The sequence below is a fragment of the Notechis scutatus genome, chromosome 6 (assembly GCF_049901735.1).
Source record: "Notechis scutatus isolate UNSWTSFEM ecotype Mainland chromosome 6, rNotScu1.2, whole genome shotgun sequence".
Classification (NCBI taxonomy): Eukaryota; Metazoa; Chordata; class Lepidosauria; order Squamata; family Elapidae; genus Notechis; species Notechis scutatus.
In genome coordinates, this window is record NC_142014.1 from 15,595,557 (window position 1) to 15,606,908 (window position 11,352).

Sequence of the window (11,352 nt, forward strand, 5' to 3'; positions counted from 1 at the left end):
TTTATTTCATATTTGCTTGAAAAGGCTGTGCTCAGCCTTCTCTGGAGAGATTTTTCATCTTGTTCAACACTTACTTGGGAAAATGTGGCCTTGAGCAGGTTCCTCTTAAGCCAAATGTAGTCCTCTGACCCACATAATTGCATATTCCTCTCTCTCTGATATCTGTTTCAATCAAATAAGAGCTTGGTTCCATCTTGAGTGATCAGCTTAGGAATTTTAGTGTTTAAGCAGTCAAATATGTGCTGTAAGAGCATTCAGCTCCTCCAGCATTTATACATGATTTTAGATGAGGGGATAAAAGGAGAACTCATCATATTTGCAGGTGACAGCAAGCTAGGAGGAACAGCCAGCATTTTTGAGGATAAGCTCAAGATGCAAAAGGATCTTTATACACTAGAATGCTGGGCCCTATCCAACAAAATGCAGTTCCATGGTGAGAAAAGTAAGCTTTTACATTTAGGCAAGAAAAAACAAAGGCGTAGGTGGTATCTGACTCAACATAGTAACTGGGAGAGGTATCTAGGAGTCATAGTGGACAAGAACTTAAATATATGCCAGCAGTGTGCTGTAGCTGCCAAAAAAAAAAAAAAAAAAGGACAATGCAGTCCTATCAACAGAGGGATACTATCAAGGTCATGTGAAGTGTTAGTACCACCATATACTGTTCTGTTAAGACCATACTTCAATTACTCCATTCATTATTGGTCACCACAATATAAAAAATATGTTGACACTAGAAAGAATGCAGAGGAGAACAAATATGGTTAGGGGACTGGAGGCTAAAACAGATAACAGATAATCAAAGTTGGGAGGGACCTTGTAGGTCATCTAGTCCAACCCCCCACCCAAGCAGGAGACCCTACACCATTTCTGACAGATGGCAGTCCAAACTCTTCTTGAAAGTCTCAAGTGATGGTGCTCCCACAACTTCTGAGGGCAAGCTGTTCCATTGGTTGATTGTTCTTACTGTCAGAAAGTTTCTCGTTACTTCATATAAACATATGAAGAATGGTTTCAGGAACTGGGTAGGTCTAGTCTGATGAAGAGAAAGATTAGGGGTGAACAGTAGCAGTCTTGCAATGTCTAAGTGACTGTCAAAAAGAGGAGGGGGGCCAACTTATTCTCCAAAACATCTGAGGGCAGGACAAGAAGTATCCAATGAAAACTTACCAACTTCGATCTGAAATTTTCTGACAGCAAGAATAATGAATCAGTGGAACAGCTTGGTTCCAGAAGTTATGGGTGTTCTGTCACTGAAGGTTTTAAGGAGAAATTGGACAGTCATTTGTCTGGAATGGTCTCTTGCTCGAGCAGGGAGTTGGATTAGAAGACTTCCAACTCTGTTATTCTGCTGTATTGTTCCTTCATATTGATGAGGTGATCAAAAAAGTAATGGATGATGTGCACAGGATATATGTACCCAACCGACACAACGTTGAAGAGAAATATGGTTTTATTTATTTGTCTTTGTTATTGTTATGAAATAAAAAACTTTCCCTGGACCCCTGCTGGATCTCCCCTGTCTTCAGTTACCTCTACGGGGTAACTATAGCCCCCAAATCCGGCTGGATCGGGGACACTCCAGCGGCGAGCGCAGCAGAAACCGCGCACAATCGCGGATTCCTGCCACCGCCGAAGCTTTGCAAACCGTAAGTCCTCTGGAGAGATTTTTCATCTTGTTCAACACTTACTTGGGAAAATGTGGCCTTGAGCAGGTTCCTCTTAAGCCAAATGTAGTCCTCTGACAAGATATATGTACCCAACCGACACAACGTTGAAGAGAAATATGGTTTTATCTGTTTGTCTTTGTTAATGTTATGAAATAAAAAACTTTTCCAAAAAAAAGTAATGGACGGGTCTGCATAAACAATGGGACACACACTTACCCGGAAAGAGTAATGCTGAAGGTGATAGAAAATTGGCAGAAAGGGTAGTTGGCTTAATGAACAAGGGTCACAATTTCTTACTTGTTTATTTTATTGTGTGTAGGATAGATAATCTAAGGTTCTAGCACTCTGATGTGTGTGAATGAATGTCATAATGATGTATGCATTTAGCCAATAGTATTATATACAGTAATCTTTCTTCGTTCCAACAGTAGTGGCATTCCAAGAAACCGCATGATATTTTAAAAAATGTATTGATGTATCTGGTTTTCTCTGAGAGAAGTGACACTAGCTAAATCAGTTCATAACTGCATACTTCACTGAACTGCCTATTGCAAGGAGAACTGATTATTCATTAGGCTGATTTAAAAAGGCACTTTTAACTTATGGGATAGAATAAAAACTTTTTAATGCAGGAAAAATATGATCCAGGTATGAAAATGTTGGCAACAACTGAGGTAATAATACATTTGCAGGTTATATATGATATCTAGGGAAGTTTTCACTTTGTGTCATAGCTTAGCACAGGGCATTTAGCAAAAAAAAAAAATATGCTCCCCTGTTTTTATGGTCGACATAAATCCCTTCATATTTTACTTTTAAAGCAAAGTCTGTTTTCAGAGGTGTAAATGCTGCAGTTAGGAATTCATAAACTGTCCAGCAAAAAAATTCTACATTTGCATATTGCTGACTGGAAGTGTCTTATGGACTTTTTGCATAAAAATGAAAATAAAAATGAACCTGTGACTTCAGGTTTTGATGATTAGACACAGTACAGTATAGAAAAAAAGTGTAATATGATGTGTACTTTTGAGGGAGAGATTAAAATACATTTCTATGTATAACTTCTGTGAAGAATATCCAAAGCCACTTTTTTACAGTATACTTTTTTCTTTTCTATTTTTCTTAACTTGTTTTCTCTTTTCTTACACGGTTTGCTTTTTCTTTGATTTCCTTCTTGTTCTTTTCCCCTGCTAACTGCCCATTAGTTTGTTTTAGCTTTTATCTTCTCGTTTAAAAGATTTAATAAAAAATTCTTTTAAAAATTGCACATTGTGGGCATTCAACATCCTATTTCCATAGGAATTAATGCATTGCACTGGCAGATTTGTTTGCTTATTAGATTTGCAGCCCTCTTTTGCAATACAAGCTCAAAACAATGTAAACAACATTCCAGCCTCCTGTTTCCCCCCACAAGAACTAGGTGAGGGAACTTGGTTCAGAGAGACTGGCCAAAGTCCTCCCATGAGTTTCATTGGTAAACCTGGGTCTCTCTGGTGCCTGTTCAACACTGGGATGAATATGACACACTGGAAGGTAAGGGTTCTAATCCCAAAGGTGCTTTTTCAGGAGCAACTGGGCTTTCTTGTGAAGACATTTCACTTCTCATCTAGAAGCTTCTTCAGCTCTGACAGGATAGGTGGGACTAGAAGAATTTATATTCCTTGCAGAGAGCTGGTCATTTGCATCCTTTTAGAGGGTCGTTGAAGCACTTGGAGGTTTATCTGGATCACCTGAGTAGTGTTCCTGGTTCCTGTAGTGTGTAACTTTTTCCTGTAGAAATCTATTCTACTCTCACATCATTCAAAGCAGGGGTGGTATGCACATATTTTTACAACCAGTTCTGTGGGTGTGGCTAGGTGAGCGTGGCTAGGTGGGCATGGTCATGTGACTGGGTGGGCATGGCTTCTTCTTTCTTTGCACTACACCCCTGCACTCTGGGTTTTTTTTTTTTTTGTTTGCCTCCTGAGCCTCAGGGAAGCCTCCTGGACAAAGCAGTAAGATAGCGAGCAGGATCCCGGAACAGCTGATCATCGGAACAACATCGGGATTAAAAAAATACTGGTTCAGCCAAACCGGTAGCTGTTTTTTTAATACCAGTTCGGTCGAAAAGTAGCATTTTTTACTACCAGTTTGCCTGAACTGGGCCGAACTGGTAGAATACCATCACTGATTCAAAGGGTGTTCATTCCAAATTGTATAGCTAAACGTCTGTAAAGATTGTCAGTCATCCAGGTAATTAACTTGACTTTCTTGTTGCCTCCTAAAAAGGCACCTTGGGAACAACCATGACCTGGATGACTGAGAATCTCTACAGACCGCATGTTTTGTTAGTTTTTTTTTCTTAGATCAACAACAACTGGGGTGGAGGGGGAGAAAGAAATGAAACAGAAGCAAGGGATAACACCATTCCAAGGCTCAGTCAAAGTAACAAAATCTGTAAGTATAAGAGAAAGAGAAAGTTGGGATACAAACAAGATTTGGGTCCTTAATCAGATTGACTATTTAAGACACGTATTTTTGTAGATTGCACAGGGTGTTTGGATGTCACAGGGTGTTTGAATTGGAATCTGGAATTGTATGGACCCTGATAGTCCAGGTCAACTCTTCCCCACTTGTCTTGCTGTCCCTGTGAGTCACCAAGATCTGCTCTAGCTCTTCAACATCCTTTGAGAATTTATGGCATGCTAGCTCCATAATACAAAATAGTTGTGACCTGGCAGTTATTCAGCAAAACCTACTCAAGCAAGCGGTATTTAAGTACATTTTAGCTAGTGACCATGGAGACTCTATTGAAAAGCAGGCATTCTGACCTAGTGGATGGTTTTATTTATTAGCATAAAATATTCTACCACCATAATCAAACAAGAACTTAACATTGTGTTTCAAGGTGCAAACAGTAATTCCTTTCCTGTCCCTTTCCTGGCTGTGCTTTCACTGTGACACAAAGGAGCAGTTGGTGGGACAATGAAACCAATTAAGGCATTCACACGATGACATCAAAGGTAGGATGCTAAGATAGCTTTACAACCTGAATTCCAAGCAGATGAGCTATCTTTGATCAACCACAAAGTATAGGTGGTTGTGAGACACATGTGTTTCTTTATGATATATGCAGCAGGTTTCAGTGCCTGGGGATTGATATCAAAGCACATCACAAATCACAGTCTTGCGGGAATGAAACAGATCTACCAGGGGCCATTGCAGTTAATGTGTCCCTATGACAAACATCGAGTGGTACCAAAATATTATCTTTACATACTTCTTATATAAAAAGATGTCTTGTTCAGTCACTGCTTTTTCCTACTCATTTTAAGGCATAAAGAATGAATAGTGTTTTCTCTTTCCTCACTTGAGTGACATGAATAAAGATATCTTTTCCACATTACAGTGATTTTCTGCAAGGGGTAGCTTTCACATAAACTGGAATCCATATAATGGTGAGTTCTACTTCAAGAGCGTGCAGAGATTTCACAGCAGTGACTGTTATGCTGTAGGCATTAAGATCTACCTCCTCCATGACATCACTATAACTTGTGATGGATCAGTGTGGAGATAGTTGCCTGAATATTATTCACCTATAAAACCCAATGTTGTTTTTTAAAAAAATGAATTGATCTTGTGCTTTTCTGCCAATGGACAGCATTTTAGTATCTCCAGAGCATCTGAAATTCTGGATGTTTTGATCAACATTGTCTGAGTGGTGTCACTCTGCAAACTCCTCCCCTTTGGGATATGCATGCAGTGTTATGATGCAGATAAAAAATAGAGGAGCTTGCATTATGTAAACCTTATTCTGCTTTCTTCAGACTGATCATTTTGGCTCTTATGAAGTTGCTGTTGCTTCAGAGTTTAAAATTAGTAGACTTTGAAAGCAGCTAGTAGCCCCGTGGAACAGATTTTTCACTTAGAAAGATGTAGTAGTAGATCTTGTATGTTACATAATTGGAGAGGTTGATTTATTTCATTGATTACATTTAACTGCTACCTTTCCACCAAAAAACTCAAAACAATTTCCCTGGGGATCTCCGTTTACACTGTTCCTACAATTACAAACCTTTGGCCCAGGATTTGCCAAAGGTTTCATTTTCACACCTTAGGTGTGGCTTCGAAGCTGGCCTTCATTTTAGTTCAATGTCTTCACCATTAGTCCACTTTGAGTCTCACTCTGGGTACTAATGATGGAATAAACTTAAGATTTCTAAATTAAAACTGGGATTTGTAGGATGAGATCTTTTAATTTGTGGATTGACCAAATGTTGAGTTGAGTAAATAAGAACACAGTGACTGAACTATTCAGTCTTTCACATATGATTTTATCTCATTTTTTGTCTTATTTTTTTATCATTTTAAAAAAGTCTTCTTGAAAGTGCATGTAGTTACCATTCAAATTCCTCCTCAGTATTTCTTTCAGCTATTTTCATCAATAGGTATACGTTTGTAAAGCCTTTTTTGCACAGACATTTGGGGAAACGATTTGTTGAGAAAATGGCATAATATGTGTAGACTTCAACTCCCAGTATTCTCCAGCCAGCATGCTGGAGAATTCTGGAAGCTGAAGTCAACACATCTCCGTTGACAAGTTTGAAAAGCACTTCTATAGAGTATGGGAAGTGCCCATTAAACAAAGTTCCATTAAAACTTGCGTCCAGTACATTCTTTCCACATTTTTTGATTGGCAGCAGCAGAAGAAATGAAGGTTAACATTGAAATCTTGCAAATCTGCCAAAACCCGGGCAGTCTATAACTGACATATATTACAGTTCTAGTGTGATTGCTTTTTGCTCCGAGCCTTAGAGTTTGCTACCATATGTTTCACTTGATTTAACAAACTATGTGCTAGGGAGAAAGAACACTAGGAATTGTTAGGAACAGCAGAACACAAGCTATTGCTAAGAGTTATAAAAGACCCTGCATAGTAAATATTATGGGGTTCAATTTTCCTTGTGTCAGACGATGAGAAAAAGACCCAAACAAGTGCTTATATTGCCTGTGGTTGAGTTCTGCGGCTAATCTTCTTGCAGTGAGGGACTATAGGGATAAATGTAATGGGTAAAAGCTGCTGTCAGACTCTTGGCCACCAGCATGGATGATCAATAATGCACGAAGCATGCAATGGAAACTCAGTGTTGGCTTCTGTCTCAGTCAGAGTAAACACTCTCCAGATGATTGTAAATTGCAAATTGACAAGGACAATAAGGAACACAGGAAAATGCTTTTTCCCGAGTTAGGCCATTGATCTAGCTCAGGGGTGGGCAAACTTTTTGGCTCGGGGGCCGCATTGACTTTTAAAATTTGACAGACGGGCCGGGTCAGCACAAGATTTTTTGGGAATCGCCCCCCACCCTTCCCCCCTTCTCCTCCTTCCCTCCCCTCGGAGGCCCCGAGTCAGGAGTTGCTGGCGCGGGCGCGCGCTCCAGTCCGCGTTGCCTCAGGAAGGAAAGGCAAAAAGGAAGAGCCGCGGCGGCGCTTGCAACGGCAGCAGCGGCTCCTGGTTTTGCCTTTCCTTCCCGAGGCAACGCGACTGGAGCCGCGTGAGCTGCACCGGCGGTAGCAACTCCTGACAGCCCCAGCCGGATACCAGAGCGGAGCCCGGGCGGTGCGGCGGAGGCCGCTGAGCGGCAGGAAAGGGAGCTGGGCCAGCCACAGACCAGCCTCCGTGCAACACGCCGTCGCCCGGCCCGCGAGGGAAAGCAGCGGGCACTCCCGGGCACGCGGCAGGGGGTCTCTTTGGCCGGCCCGATTTTTTTTCAGAGCGGAATATCATGCCTGGCGCCCGTGAGTTAAAACGAAGCCGAAAGTTGCTGGGAAGTTGCTCGGGTGCTGGGAGCAGGCTTTTAAAGTGCCGCCGAGCAGGACCGCCGAGCCGGGAAGCGGGGCACCAAGGCAGGGCAAGGCTCCACCAGCAGCGGCCTAGCTTTAGGTGGCTCCAAGCAGCCCGCCCGCCCGCCGGGTGGAACCCTTCCCGATCCTCGGCGGGAAGACGCTCCAGCCTGCAAGCTTTGCCTTTGCAAAGTTTAAGCCTGGAAGCCCGGAAAAAGGGGGATCGGCGGGACTCACCTTCGGAGAGGTCGCACTCGAAGGTGATTTGAACTCCCAGCCGAGGCCTTTGCAAATTTCTTTTCTTTCCTACCCCTAGATCGCTCCGCACTGTTTTGCAGCTTTGGGGGCCATGCGGCACAGGGCAATACGCCACACCTAGCAATTTTTTTTCAGGGGCGGGCCGGATTGGACAGACCAATGGCAGTTATTTTTTTCACAGACCAACGGGCCGGATGTGGCCCCCGGGCCGTAGTTTGCCCACCCCTGGTCTAGCTAATACAGCAGTCTGGGTTCTTGATTGTCAATATTTCTTAAGAATATGGCAGTTTTTCTAGCTCTTAAATCCTCAAGATTAAAGAGTCAAGTTCTTGAATCTGGAATCCTGTTCATGCAAGGCAGATCTTTTACTGAGTACCCGAATCTTTTCAATATCATGGACGAAAAGTTTAGCTTAAGGTTTGGGATGCTGGAGTTGTAGTGTATTTGAACCATACAATTTGGGCTTGCCATAGAGCAGGGGTGTCAAATTCAAGGCCTGTAGGCTGGATCTGGCCCAGAGGGTGCTTAGATCTGGCCCATGGGGTGGCCCTGGAAACAGTGAAGGCCCAGCCTGAGGTGCCTCTGCCAGATCTTGAGGTGGCCAGGTGAGCTCCTCTTGAGCTCTGTTTTCACTGGCAGAGGGCTGCAGGAGACTGCCGCAGCCAAAAATGGAGCCCGGGCGGGCGGTGTGCACCCATCCTGAGCTCCATTTTTTCTATCAGAGGGATGCAGGGGGCCATCACAGCCAAAAACAGAGCCTGGGAGTACCGCAAGCACCCCTCCTGAGCTCCGTTTTTGCTGGCAGAGTGCTAATAAAAATGACATTTTATCACACGAGTGATGTCGAGCTAGACATGCCCATTCTGGCCACCCCCACCCTAGCCCTCAAGGTCAAACACAACCCTGATATGTCCCTCAGTGAAATCCAGTTTGACACCCGTGTTATAGAGGAATCCCACCTTAGACTCATATCAAAAGTGTTTTTAATACAATTTTGCAAAAAGAAGTAAGTTTTAAAGATGTTAATACGATGTTGAGACCTGAGAACTTGGAATTCATCAATTAGGCAGAAGGTTGGATTTATAGCATATGTAAAGTATAGTTTGGTTTTTCTGGAAATACCCTCCTATTTCTCATTTAATTTTTCAGGATGAAAAATGTGGGCTTAATTGACTCTGAATATGGCCTTTAATTACATATTAATTGCAAGAGGTGTGCATTTTTCATTTCTTTCCTTTTTAGTGTTTCTAAAATGTCTGTTGATTGTATTCTTTCCCTAGCCATATTTATTTTTAAAAACAAAACAAAACAGTTTGTTACGAATGAGAGAAATGCTCTCCAGACCTTATCATAAGAGATAAAGTAAATGAGTGTGCAAATTAACTTGCTCTCTGATGTGACTTGCATCCTCTTGCTGTTTTTCTATATTGTCTTCCTTTATCTGTCATACATTGACCTTCCTATCTCCAGCACTGGAGTCTCTGAAAAAATAGTCTCTTGGCATCCAGCTGCTCATATAAAGGTCTCTGCATATTTTTGTGCTATACAGATTTTCAACTTAAAACAGTTCACTCAGTGACCATTTGAAGTTACAATGGCAATGAAATAAGTGACTTATGACAATTTTTCATACTTACAGCTATTGCAGCCTCCTGTGGTCATGTGATTTATATTCGGATGCTTGACTCGCATTTATGACATATGCAGTATATCAGGGTCACATAATCACCTTTTGCAACCCAACAAAGTCAATGGGGAAACCAGGTTCACTTAACAACCATGCTACTAACTTAACAGCTGCAGTGATTCACTTAACAAATGTGGCAAGAAATGTCATAAAATGGAGCAAAACTCAACAAATCTCTCACTTAGTAACATAAATTTTGGACTCAATTGTAGTTCTAATTTGAGAACTACCTGTACATTTAGATGGCTGGGGGTGGAGCTACTTGGTGTACCCATGAAAGAAAAAACTATTGTGGTGATTGTGGAACTAAGAGAAACTATTGTGGAACTATCCTTCTCATGAGCTGCTTTCACTTTTTTAAATAACATCTAAAGAAGGCTCCAGCCTTCTTTAGATGTTAGGAGTGTTAAATCGGCAGCCCGCAGGCCAGATGTGTCATTCGTAGGCCATGCCTACCCCAACTCTGTGAAGGGAAAAACATCATGAAACATCACATGACAGCAATGTGACACTGCAAGTTTGATACCCGTGGGCTAGAGAGACCATTATATAACTTAATTCATATCTTTCTCAAATGAGCAACCTGTACAGAGTAATGTGATTTAGTAATACTACTTTACTCTGTGGGGTAATAGATACTTTTTTGAAGATAGGGATGACCGTAACTAAGGACCATAGGTTCAGTAAGGAGCTGGTTCTGAATGATATATCATATATAATGCTTAGGGGTTCTGTCATGGCAGAGGAAAGCTTTTTAAATAAGTATTTAAAAGTCTGTAGAGATTCTCAGTCATTCGGGTCATGGTTGCCCCAAAGGTGCTTTTTCAGGAGGCAACCATCTGCAAGGAATATAAATCCTTCCATTCCCCACTATCCTGTCAGAGCTGAAGAAGCTTCTTGGATGAGAAGTGAAACATCTTCAAAAGAAAAAAACAAGAAAGTCCAGTTGCCTCCTGAAAAAGCACCTTTGGCCCATGATCCTTTGGGACAAAGTATATTTAGTTTTATTTTTTATTTTTTTTATTTTTATTTATTTGATTTGCCAATTGTTTACAAGATAATAAGTATAAGTGTATACATAGTTGTGAATACATGAAATGGGTACATATAAGAAAAATAAAAGAAGAATAAGAGAAACAATAGGACAGGGACGGTAGGCACGTTGGTGCGCTTATGCACGCCCCCTACAGACCTCTTAGGAAAGGGGTGAGGTCAATTACGGCATGAATGATTTCTATCTTGTCCTGGTTTGATATGGAAAGTGAGAGTCTTTTCTCTGCATATGGTAAATATGTTCTTTCTCATGGTTTGTTCTTTTTTAAAAAAAGATAAGAGATGTGATTTGTGAAATAAATCTGTCATTGGCTGGCTGGTGTTGGATGTCTTTCAGGATAGGCCTGTGGTTCCTGAGTTTCTGACATACAGTGACATTTGTATGTTTTCATTCTATGTGCAGGATGACTGCAACCTTATTAACTTTTCTGGAATTCCTCATGCCTTTTAGTAATATTGACCATGATATTCTTCTTGACAGCTTGTCTGAAATGGAAATTACAAACCTTCAGCGATTCATTTCTATTCTAGTTCTACCACCATCTACCTGATTTTCCTTGTTATACATTATCTACATTAAAAAACTACATGAAGTCATCTTCACATTTGGGATTTACGCAAATCAATATGCTGGAGGCACCAACTCTATCACTTTTCATTAGATCAAATGAAGATCTGGATCAGTTGTAGACTAAATACAAATAAAAAAATAATTATGACAACATGGAAGTATTATTGCTGGTGCTTCTTGTTCCCTGTGCTGGATAAAATTGTACCCTATCCTGCAACCCATCCTGCTTTTAAAATCCAATCCAAATGGATTTTAAATATATCCCCAAATTGTGCAATTGTGAAGTTTGATCT

General features: G+C 41.2%; 1 long non-coding RNA gene across 1 annotated transcript; it reads left to right on the forward strand.

Annotated features, from left to right (window-relative positions):
• The first annotated feature begins 3,131 nt into the window (after positions 1-3,131).
• On the forward strand, positions 3,132-11,119 carry LOC148130131 (uncharacterized). Its single transcript, XR_015750206.1, has 4 exons — positions 3,132-3,203; positions 5,059-5,107; positions 8,898-8,960; positions 10,970-11,119. It is a non-coding gene; the product is annotated as an uncharacterized LOC148130131 (long non-coding RNA).
• Positions 11,120-11,352: the final 233 nt, after the last annotated feature.